Below are 12,772 nucleotides of genomic sequence, written 5' to 3'. Positions count from 1 at the left end.
TCCAGAGTGTACTAATGGCAAATTAAGAACCAAATTTCAACTTTAAATTAACCTGTATTTCTCTGTTTTCTTCACAATGAATTGTCCCTATGCATTTCTTTTTACAGTAGTCACTTTTATGACTAGCATATTAGTAATGTCCTATTATTACTTGGTTATTTAATTATAAATTAAAATGCATAACTCATAGGATTTTTGACCAGAACTAAGCAAGAAATTAAAATACAAATAAGAAAATAACTTAATTTGTAAATAACATTTCTCTGAAATCAATTATCTTATTTTCATAGGGCACACAATTGGAAGGAGAAATCTGTCTGTTAAATTCACCCAAAAGAACAAAAGAATTATTGGAATATTAAAAAAAAAAAAAGTACCACCTCTTTAAATATTAATGAACACCAGCTTTATCATTTCTAAAGATTTTGCTTCCTGTTTTCCTATTCCAGTGAAGGGTTTTCCTGTCTCCTGTCTGGTAAAGGGACATGGGTTTGAACCTGAGATTTGAGACCATATAAATATCTGATCTGGACATTTCAAGACAATGTCATCCCTCTCCCTTCCTGTACCGTTATATTTTCTATCAATATTCTTGGTCTTGCCAGTGGAGCCACCATGTCATGTGGGCCCAGCGGCTTTACTTTGAGCTCTACAAGCAAGAGGAGTCTTTTTGGAGCCCAACACCAGTTCTCTGTTCAGATTGTCTTACAGAGCCAAGAGCATGAGCCTCATAGGAAGTCACAGGCAGGCCAAGGCTGAGGGTATTAGCAAGCCTGCCTTGCTCTTGACATTTCAAGACAAACCTAGCAGAGCACTGCGATGAGACGTCATGTCTTTGGAAGCAGTGTTCAACCCTGCAGTGCTGTGAAGGTGTGTGGAACAGAGTCAGCCTTCCCTGAGACACAGCTGACAGCGAAGACCAAGAGCGGTCCCTAGACCAACAGCAGCAGCAGCGGCAGCAGCCCTTGGAACTTGTCAGAAATGCACATTCTCAGGTTCCACCCCAGATCGGCTGAAGCAGAATGTCCGGGAACAGGCCAAGCAATGTGTTCAGCGGTCTCTAGGGAATTCTGATGGACCCGCAAGTTTGAGGTCTACTGGTGTACAACAATTTGGATCCTCACAAAGCCAAATGCATGAACATTTTGAGGTTTTCAAAATAAGATGAAAATCACATTTTCATGGACTAGTTCCTCAGTAAAGAAGGCTCTGGTCACATAAAAAAACTGTGAGAGAGGGGTACCTGGGTGGCTCAGTCTGTTAAGCATCTGCCTTCAGCTCAGCTCATGTTCTTGAGGTCCTGGGATTGAGCCCCCCATGGGGCTTCCTGCTCAGCGGGTGTCTGCTTCACCCTCTGCACCCCCATCCCTGCTTGTGCTTGCTCTCTCTCTCTCTCTCTCTCTCTCTCTCAAATAAATAAATAAATCTTAAAAAAAAAAACAAACCCCCAAAACAGTGACACACACACACACACACACACACACACACACACAGAGAAAGAGAGAGAGAGAGTGTTGTTTGGAGATAGAAGTGATAATCAGGAAGGCCCAGTTCAGGGATCTTTGAGGCCCCGACTACAGGGACCCAGCGCACAGGGCCAGAGGTGATATCTGAGAAAAGTCTCCATGAACTTGTGGATTCTAGATTCTTAGAATACCTTCTTTCTGGATACCTTCTTTCTGTGGCTTCATTGAGCAAGGATGGCTCAGCCTGGGCCTTGGCACAGTGCAGCTTCAGGGTGCCAGGCTGGGGGTGACATGGGTGGCTGTTCCTGCTTGACTAGGACTGGGGGCACTGGTGTGCCCCTGCCCCCTCCCTATCACGAAGGACTGGGCTAGGGTTAGAGGCCTGAGTTGGGACTCCCACACCCACCTCCACTGAGCTGTGTATCTTGGGCGAGTCCTATACTCTCTGGGCCATCTCGGGTTGGGGAAGGGGTTGTGATGGTGCTGAAGGCACTGGCCTCCTCCCTGCCCTTTCCGTCCTGCATGTACTGAGGACTTCAGCAGAAGATAGCCTTCTGCCTAGGACCTCTCCTACCAGAGAAGAGGTTCATGAGGTGAGTGATTTCTAGGTTTACTTCCATGCAACAGGCCAGCCTTGGCTCAGAGTCGTAAGTTTGAAGCCCCGTGGCGATAGGTTTTATATAATGTTTCAAAGGGCTGGAAAACCTCCTCTGAAGATTCGTTTCTGGTGGTGGGCTTAGCAACTCTAGTTCTTCTTTCTGAATCTATTTACTTTTACAAAGAACAAATGCCCCCAAGTACAATTTGCACCCAGATTACTAGACTCTCAACTTAAACATTACCAAAAGCTATAATTTAGAAATTCTTTTATCTATCCCAAGCTAATAGCAGTTTTGCATGTCTTTATATTGTTTTCATCTGTTTCCTCAAACTCCCTCCCCTTTGGTTATTGTCTCTGGAATATGTGCGGGCTTGTTGAATTTTAGTGCTGAATTTGGGATATGGAAAAGATTACTCTTAATTATATTACTTATTTATTGGAACGTAATAATTTTTATATAGACCTTCTGTGCTACAGAAGCAGTGTGTTCTTTTGTGAGGACGTTGCAGGGAGGTTGCTGAGGCGAGGATCTGAATTCAACAGGGTCTGAATCTGAAGCAGTTCTGGATTGATCTAGCCTTCAGTACCTCCAGACCAACTTCTCAAGTGCTTTCTTTTCAGCGTGAAGCATTCACACTGGCTTAGAAACCAGCCAGCTCAGGGTGTGTTTCTCCAACTCAATGAACCAGTGGCGCCCCTTCTGAAACAATTACCACAGAGCCTCACCAAGATTTCCCTCCCGGGGGGGGTTAGTCCCTATTGAATTGGGTTGAGTTGATGGCACATTCTCCCTCTTGTTGGCCTAGTGATTATAATCCTGACTCTTAAACTGCACCAGGTCCAAACACACCCTTAGGGCTTTTAGAAAAAGATACAATGCCACTAAGGACTAGAAAATAAATCCTTGTCTGGTTACTACCAAGAAGAAAACAATATGCTATCACCTCGAATTTCTCACTTTGTCAATACAATTATCTGCCTCGACTTCCTCCATATTTCTTTGAGCCTGCTGGTTAATCGGGAGACAGATATCCCCAACTTTGGGCATTTGGGACAGGGTCTGGACACTGGGCACTGCTCTGCAGGAGAGAGGGACCGGCCACCTGATCTGAGGGGCTGAGTGCGAAATGAAAATGTGAGGTCCTGGGTTCAAAAATAATTAAGGATTTCAGGATGGTAACCGTAGAGCATTAAACCAAACCCAGGATCCTTCTGGAAGTTCATTTAGTTCCTGTATAACTGAGCAGGTCACCCATTCGGGGAGGCGGCTCTGGCTCGAGGGGAGACCCAGTTCAGGAGGGGAAGCACTCATCTCTGGCTTCAGGGCAAGCCACTTGGCTTCAACTCAGGGTCTGCTCTCAGTTCTCCCCGCACAGCTAGCTGCCCCCCTCCTTTCCATCTTCCCTCACATTCGAGACTATCTCTACAGCAACCTGTATATTGCTCGCCCACTACATCACGTGAGGACGAGCCCTCAGAGGCAGAGTGGCTGGGGAAGGCAGCCTCCCAACTCCCCACCGAGGCTGCTCCGCTCTCCCTGAGGCAAGAGGTTCGGGGATCCCCAGCTCCATCTCCAACTATGGAGTTTCCTCTCCCTTGGAGTCTGACAAAATCCTTTATAATTCTCTTTAAATGTTCCAGGGCTTGTTTGCTGTTTCAAGCGAATGTTGTCAAAGCCTGCCAAATGCCTGAGCTCTTCCCTTCTTGTCTTCACCGTAGATGCTTCCGGGCTCATAGCAGCAACATTCCGGCTATCCATAGTAGCAAAACCTCTGCAGCTCTCTGGTTTTCTTTATCCTTCTGTTCTCAAAGAATTCCAAATCTTGCTCTATTGGTGTTTATGTAATTCTTCCATGATGAATCCTCTCCAAAGGGGGCCCGATATGTACTCATAATCTCGCCTATAAAAGGTTATCTGCCATTCCCACTTTTAACTGGATTTCTAGTTTCTGCTCATACAAGACACGATACAGTGACGTTCTAAGCAGGGACTCACGGTTGGCCTGGCGCTACTTTGCCAAATAATGAGAGCTTTCGGAAAATGCTGCCTCTAAACCAAAGTACGACTATGTATCCCGAAAACTGGAGATTTCCAGAAGAGAGGGGTAAGAGGCATTCGTGTAGAATTTTCCTGCCAGTGGTGGTGGCCACGAGACCATGAAGTACATGGACATTAGGAAACGGGTAGTTCAATGAAGTCTCTCTGGGCCTTACTTTGGCTGAATGGCCGTGACAGTCCCCGGTGGGAGAACCAGAAGACCTGGGTCCACTAATCCATTTTCAGCTCTTTAACTCCTCTGTGACTTTGGCCAGATCCCCAAGGCCCCAGATTTCCCCGTTGTAGCCATGATAATGCTAATAGTGGGCCATTTTTTTTTTTTTTTCTTATCGGTATCTGAAAGAAAGGATTCTTCCTTTAAATGTGAACTTTCCCCTTTAGATCTTCTCATTGGATCCCCCACAGATTTCTTTGTTCTTTTGAAGTACAAGGCAGTGGGAGTTATCGCTGGGAATATTTTCCAAATGTGTAAGCAACTTTGGATGTAGAATTTGGATGCATGGCTGGTTGAGGAAGAGGTTTCCTTGGAAGCCTCAGAGGGTGAGTTCCTCGTCCATGAAGCCTCCCCGTTTTGTGTCGCAGCGCCGGTGCGAGAATGTCTAGCTCCCTCCTCCATTCATTCTTCCTGCTTGTCTTGAGGTGCTCGAGGCGTGGGCCTGTGTGCTCAGCTGAAAAAGTTTGCGGATGGACTGGAGGCCCCGGGAAGATTGTTTTCTCCAGCCTCATCGTTGTTACGCAACCTCTGCTCTGATAACAAAGTTGTTGTTCTTCTCAACGAAACAGCCCTTTTGGGGTGACCGTAAGTCCTCAGCCTCCTACCCTTCTCCATGGCTCCCCAGAGCATCGGTGCTCTCCAGCACCCAGGAGCAGGCATCACTCTGCCAGGCCTTTCTTCACTCCATTATGCCACCAAATACGTTTTGCTAAAACAGGGCAGTTTCGGGTTGTCTTGCCAGAAAATAAATCTCTGTTTCAGAGCTTCATAGCATTTCATCTTTCCCACGTTACTCTGAACACATGTTCCCTGGGTTTCCGTAGGCTCATCAAATAATTTCTCACAGACCCTTTCCCTTTTGTAGGAAGGCTCCTTCCTGTCTTCCGTGACATCTCTTTCTTAAGCTCTTGGCAGACTTAGGGGAACCCTCAGTTCCTGGGAAAAAGGATTATGGAGGAAAAAGACTACGGGTGGGATTTGGAATGTGCAGGTTCTGGGAACACCAACTTCTGTGACTCACTGGCCTTGAAAACTAAAGCCATCTCTGTCTCTGGTTCCTTTACTGCGAATGCGAAAAATAAAAGGCCCTTTCCCCACGGAGGCACCGTGAGGGTAACTGGAAATAATACACGTCGAAGTTGTTTTTGAATATTTTTAAACGCGTGTTTACTACGACTTTTGCTTGTTGGTTTTGTTTTAATTTTTGTTAGATTATCCCAGTTCAAGCAAATAATCCATACCTTCCTCGCAGTTTCCATTTAATTTACTGATTTGCAAAACATGCATTTACTTTCTTCTGATATTAATTGTTGTTTTCGGGCCAGGTTTTGACCTTTTATTACCCAAGGAATTTAGAGTCGGAAATAAAAGGGAAAATTATCAGGAAGAAACTTAAGTATAGTTCAAGCCCTAAAATATGCTAATTAACACATCTGTTTGCCTTTGGAACATCTGGGACAACAACTACGCACTAATTCTCTTAAAAATGATTTATTTAACCATTTGTGGAAGATTCAGGTGTGTGAATTTAATTGCACAATTAATTAATTATTGGTGAGGTCCTTTTATTCCTTCCTAGTAATCAACATAATAAAATACTGCCGTGTAAATTATGGCAGAAAAGAATTAATAAATATAACTACAGTTTTCATTTTTATTCTGAAAGTCTGTTCAAACAGTTTAGTTTTGATATTTCCCTTCCCTTTCTTTCAACCTTCTCCCTCCCTCCCTCCTTTCCTATTTTCTTTCTTTTCTTCCTGTCTTTGGTTTATATAAACAAAAGACAATAATGAAACAATGTTATATGGAAGAAGTTAATCTAAAAGTATTTAAGCCATGAAAAGAAGAAAACAAAGGACTGGATACCAGCGGTGAATCTGAGCTCCTTCTATAAATTAATCAGGTAAGCAGGAAAAACAACAACAAAAAAAGATGCTTGTATTGTAGATATGTGATATGTGTGGTTGTTTATAAATCACTGGCATATTCATGCCCAAAGAAGGGTTCATTCCTTCTGACATTTTGTTGTTAGAAATGTGATTCTGTTGCTAATTACTTATCTTTTAGATCAGGAATTTTCTACTTGATTTTTGCCACATGGTGAATAAACTTGTCGATTTCAGTCAATAAAATGTGAGCTTGACGTTCATATAATTTGACGAGTGGTAAATGTTGTCACCCCAAAAGAACTATTTGAAAATCACATCTACCCATCTTCTAATGTACCTGGAACCTTTATTGTCCTCCATTAATCTCTCATCTGGGGAAAGACTTCAAAGGTTTCTGGTAAAATGCAAATATGTTGGAAAAAGCATATCACGAAATCATGTTTACCCATTAGTAATTTAACCTGAATGGGTATCTCTGTGAGACTCTAGAACTGTGAGACTCCAGAAAGCTCCAAGGTAGAGACATGGCAGCCAGCTGGGCCCAGTTGCTTTACCTTGGTGGGGAGGGGGTTTCAGTTGAGGGCCTGTGTACATTTAGAAGGAGGGTTCTCGTAGGGTAAGTCACTAGAGAAAAGCCTTCCCCTTCACAGTGTTGCTTAGAGTGATGTTACATCAATAAACATGTTTCTTTGCATTGAGTCTAGAAGAGGTATATACTTCTAAGCTCCTCTGCTGATTAACTGCAAGACCTGGACTGTTACTTTACATTTCTGAGGCTGTTTTCTCATCAGCCAGAGGTGTACGGTAGTGTCTGTTTTGATAGGTTGCCATGATGATTAAAGGTAGTAATGCTTATAAAGTACTTAGTACCTGACCTGTATTCAAGAAACATCAATCAACTGTGTGCTTACACCAGCATCTATATTGATACTCAATTTCCTGTTTCTTAAGATGCCTTAAATTGAATGTAACAGAAAAATATAATTCAAATTTAACCATAAAGACTTAGACCTATTGGCTGATGTAAATAGAAAGCAAAATTGGGCAAGCCTTCAGGCTGGGTTGTCTCAGTGGTTTAAGAATATCACCAAAGTCCACAGAACTATTCTTCTCTCCATCCCTCCCTTCTGCTGTTAACTTTATCCCAAGGCTGGCATTTTTGGAGTCTTGGCAGATGGCCACGAACACTTTCTGGGTTTACATGTTTTCCCCTCCAGGAAATCTCAATAGAGTGAGAAATCTCTTTTCCAGATCTTTCTGTGTCTTTGTGATCCAACTTGGTCTATACCCATCCCAGAGCTGAAAACTGTAGTTAGGGGAAGGGATTATATTGATGAAGTTGGGCCCAAGTCACATTTAGGCCTTGATGTCATCTTCCCCCAAAACATAAAAGCTGTAAAGAGGTGATGTGGATATCCAAGCGAGGGGGCATGGATGAACGACTATCGCGTCCATTACGGTGTTAATTACAATGAAAGCACTACCAATAAATCTAATGACTGGAGAACGTTACCTACCCTCTAGCCCATTTTGGAGGAGGTAGGAGGTCTCTGAGGTCATTTAGACTTTGAGAGGCTTCATTATCACAGACCTTATTAAGACCAGGACCCAGGTGCCCTAATGTTGCACTGGATCTCTTTCCAACACACAATCCTACCTTGTCAGGTCTTCCTGCAGTGTCATCTTCTAATTTTACATTCATTTCAGCATAGTTAACAATGTCAATTTCTATAAGCAACTTAAATACCCACTAAAGAGGAAATGGAAAAATACATTATATTTGTAAAATATAATACAATGATGGAGATTCGTACTTGACGGGAACCTTTATATAAATACTCACCCAGCTACAGTTTCTATAAATGAAAGCTTTGTTCAGAGGAATGTGCTATCATGCCCGTACTTGTATGTGTGTGAGTGTATGCTTACATATACACTTAAATTTCTTTAAGAATACAAAAGAACCTAGATAATAGTTGCCCTGGGGGTAGAAATTGAGGGTCTGACTGAGACAAAGATATTTTCACTAATTGACTTTTTACTAGTTGATTTTTATTTATTTGTTTGTTTGAGAGAGCGAGCGAGCAGAGAGGGAGAAGCAGACTCCCTGCTGAGCAGAGAACTCAAGGTGGGACTCGATCCCAGGACCCTGAGACCATGACCTGAGTTGAAGGCCGATACTTAACAGACTGAGCCACCCAGGTACCCAGATTTTTTGCTAATTGATTTTTAAAAATACAACTTAAGAAAGGGCTCAGTCTCCTTGGTTTCAGAACTTGGATAGCAAGGATTTTTTTTTTTTTATCATTGTGATTTTAGGCAAGGTTCTTCATTTCTCTGAACCTTAGCGTCCTCTTCTGCCATGAAGATAATGGGTTCAACACAAAATTTTTATGTAGATTAACTGAAAAAAATTCTTTGAAAGTGCTTTTTAAGCTCTCATGGGCTATCGTAGTGATTACCATGTTGCATTTTTCCTGATGATCCGTTCCTTCTGCTCTCCATCCCACCGCTTCAGGGATGATGTCTTTGGCATCCAAGGGTAAAGAATCTTGGAATTTCTGGGCAGCCGGGTGCCCTGGCTGAGAAGAGAGATTGAGGAATTCAGAGAGGTCTACTTTGGGTCTCTCAGTCATTTCTTCCCCCCACAACTTGATGAGCATTTTAATGATACGTTACTGGACCCAGTTTTCCTGGATGCTCTCTCTTTCTTCACCTGTCCAGAGAAGATGGAGGAGTTTAACTCCACTGCAATTCATTTATTTGCTCAGCCACTAGTTACCGAGCACTGACTGTGTGTGCTAGGCTGGGTGCTTCAAGCAGTTCGCCTATCCTCTGGACTTTGAAGTAGAGCAGACTTGGCAAATTCGTATTAATCAACTATTGTGCATAGTATTAAGCATTAATTTTAAATGAAAGATGAACAGAAACTCGGACAGCTAGTGACTTCTGGGGCTGCAGTTACAATAATACCTATAAATGTCAGGTTTTAGGTCTTCATTGCTAACATCAAAACAAAGTACTTTCCAGCTCAGAGTTTGTATACACCCATACACTCATCCTGGACATATTTCCAAAATGTGACCATGGTTAAGGGGCCAGTAGGAGCCAGATATGCAGACTCTCCAAGGGTTGCATCATGACTGCTAATCTGGGTCTATGAGTTTGATCTGTTCATTGCATCTCCAGGCAGAGAGCTGTGAAAGTTAAGAAGAGAAGAACAAGTAGAGACCACTCAGAGAAAAGAAAAACATCTTTTCAAGACTTAGCATTATTGCTGAGGACCTGGGAGGAGCCACAGACCATGAATCAACTTTGGGCCTTCTTTCATAAAAAGATTCCTGTGCAGCAACTTCCTTTCCTCCCCAATCCTCCCCCACAAGCGCTCCCCCTCAAACTTTCCTACTCACCATAGAATTTCCCTATCAGAGAGCTTGCGTTCAAATAATTCAGGTCTGAGAAAGAAACCTCCTGTCAGAACACAAACATCACTGACAATTAGCCAGAATTCCAAGGAGAAAAAAGGGAGGCCCAGGCAAGGTAAACGCATTTGTGTTTATATAGTGTGTGATGTGTTTTGAAGTTTTCCCCAAGGAGAAAGACCCTCTCTCCTACTTCAAAAGCCATTTTCATGTTTTTGAAATTACTAGAAATTATGGGCTAAACCCCCTTCACACGTAATTTATTTCATCCAGTATCTCATATTTTGTGATAACATGCAAATACCATATGTTGCACTTTCTCTTTATGGGAGGAGGAGGGAAGGAGGGAGAACTGGCAGAATTATCACTAGGCACTGCAAAACCTTCCATTGAAATCCACATTCACCATAGTGACGTTTACTAGTTATGGCAGAGTTGATCAAGTGCAGATTTTCCTGCTGCTGAAGCTAAATTGCAAGCTGCTCATAATGCCATCAGATGCCGCTGGTTTTCTAGCCAATGAGGACTTTAAGAATGCTTCTCTCCCTCCCTGTTTTCTGTTGCCGCAGAGCCTCCCCCCCCCGTTGCCCCCACCCCTCCAGGCCCATGCTCTACAGGGTTTGAACTAGACTGACCTCACGCAGCTCTCCCCCAGAATAAATCCAGCTCCCCATCATCTCATGGGTTCCAAATACTCAAACCAGAAATCCTAATGCATTCCCAGGGCCTTCATTTTTATTTTCCCTAACAGGTATTTATTTTCTTAAATGAAATGGTCAATATTTAGGAGTATATATTATTCATAAGACTGAAAGAGGGGGAAAAAAAAACCCATCTTGTATTCTCCTCTTCCATTTCATCAGAGGCAAAATGTTTTATGCCAGGCCAAGTGAGTCAAAAACACAAAGCTATTATTCAACTCATAGCTGCTTCAATCACTTCTTTACCAACAATGGTGAAAAGATGTGATTTTACAAGCAAACAGGAAGAAAAAGCTTGAACACACCCTGGGAGCATGTTTAAGAAGTTGATTTATGTTTCATGCTGAGTCTTACACCTGCAGTTCAAGTAAAACCCAACTTGGCTGCCCCAAAGAGTCTGGTTTATTAGGTATCAAGGAGTCGCAAGAAGCCATGTAATTAAAACTGTAATTAACTGGAAAAGGAAAGTGCCACCTGAGTTTTGAGAGGCTGTCAATTTTATTTCCATTACAGCCCTCCTGGCTCTCCTCTCAGACTCCCCCAAACCCGCCCCTTTTGCTTGATAAGAAAACAGTACATAGTCACACCTACTGCATACCTACATGTTTTTAAAAGTATTAAAGCATGTATATATGGCTACTTCTTCTGGACAAAGTCACAAGAGTTATTGCTTGTCTCAGTTTTTCTAGATCAACTTCTTCATCAGAGAAATGTTCTGGAAGTACGCTACCCAATACTGTAGCCACCAGCCAGGTAGCTATTGAGCATGTGAACTGTGCCTCGTCTGAATTAAGATGTGCCCTACATGTAAAGTACTTGTCAGAGTTTGGAGACATAGAGGAAAAAAAAAAAAGTAAGATTTCAGTGATATTTTAAATATTGATTACTTATTGAATGAAAATTTTTTCGAATATATGTGATTGTGTCAAACATGTTGGTTTCATTTCACCTGTTTCTTCTTACTTTTTTGGGAGTGTCTAGTAGACAATTGAGAATTACAGGCAGGGGTTGTGCTCTTCCTATCGGACAGTGCTGTTCTGGAGTTAGGGTCCTGTGTTTCCTGCTGATGTGTGGGAGAATGTGCTGGAAGTACTACTTCTTGTGCTTCCTGGCATCCCTAGGACTGTGAGGGGCTGGCAGGCAAGGAGAAATGGGAGCCTTTTGGTGGCAGTGTACGAAGATGCTGGAACAAGTTAATAAGGCACATGTTTGTGATTGCCAGATCCTTGAACTCAATTTCTCCATAAAGAGCTCAAAGCGAGATGTCTGAGCAGCACGAAGGGAACTTCAAGGGTCCTTTCTTCTCTAACAGCCCCTTGGCCAACAGAGATTCCAACGTGCTATGAAATATGTTAGCGTCAGAACAAGGAGTGCTGGAAACTTCAAATGAAGGGACTGAAAGCGAGTTCAAAACCAACGCGTGTGCCTTAATTTGTGAATTAAAGTGCTGATAAAACCATCTTTTGAAAGGTCAATCCATTTACATTAGATTCTGTAAACATCCGTCCCACGTTATTACACCGTCTTTCTGAACCATATCCTTTGAGGGTAATAAAGAGGTTCTGTAATAAAGACACAATTCTACAATAGTTTTGAAGGTGGCTAGGGATGGAGGCTTTTTGGCAGTCTATAGCGGAAACAGGCAAAAAATTTTTAAAGGTCTTAGCCTTCCTTTTCTCTTTTTAAGTAATTTTTGGAGGGGGGACGGTTAGCAGAGATACAGAGTTGGGACGCATTCAGGAAAGAAAGCAGCATCTTGTTTCCCTGTTAACAATATAGTGGTGACAAACTTCTTAAAAGTGCCCAAGGAAGGTAAGAGACTGACACTGGCTTTCTTTGGGCAGAGAGGACCAACTACTGCGCCCCACCTCCTTTCCCCAGCTCAGCCGCAGTTGCATATTTTTAAGTTACATTTGTTCCCAGGTAAGGGTCTCTGGAATCTTCCATTTAAGAACAGAGACGTGTTGGCACGTAATTTTGGGAAGTGAGCCTGAGGTACCCAGAGCAGATGACACATGGGGCTTAGGTCCTGATTCAGCTACAAGTCAGCGGGGCACCCCGGGACCATCTGCGTTCTATAAATTACAGTAATGCCGGCACATGGAGCCTGTAAATCACCAGCGAACAGGCGTCACCTTGTGACACACGACATGAACCCTGTTGTATATTCCAATAAACTCCCATAAACCATCTGATATAAACTCCGGATTATATTTCTTTAAGGGCTGGAGTACTTAGACTTTTTTTGGCCGTCTGATTCCCTTTCTACACGAGAATTGAATACCCGCAGCGCGTTCCTTTCTCTTTCCCCCCTCACTAGGCGTGTTGCTGTTTTTCAAGTCCAGAATCTTACTTAGTGGTTGACATGTGCAATTTGGTGAACTTTAAAGGACTGATCTTTTCTCCCTCCTTCGCCTTCT

At 42.8% G+C, this 12,772-nt stretch overlaps 1 long non-coding RNA gene across 1 annotated transcript in view; it reads right to left on the bottom strand.

Annotated features, from left to right (window-relative positions):
- LOC309871274 overlaps positions 1–12,772 on the bottom strand; it is a 28,323-nt gene that overhangs the window by 372 nt on the left and 15,179 nt on the right. Inside the window, exon 5 of the long non-coding RNA XR_014315164.1 lies at positions 8,692–8,807. This is a non-coding gene — a long non-coding RNA (uncharacterized lncRNA). The remainder of the gene's footprint in view (positions 1–8,691; positions 8,808–12,772) is intronic.

The sequence above is a fragment of the Mustela nivalis genome (assembly GCF_964662115.1).
Source record: "Mustela nivalis genome assembly, chromosome: 8".
NCBI classification, from domain to species: Eukaryota; Metazoa; Chordata; class Mammalia; order Carnivora; family Mustelidae; genus Mustela; species Mustela nivalis.
The sequence above is the reverse complement of the archived record's forward strand: the minus strand, read 5'-3'. Positions and strand labels throughout refer to the sequence as shown.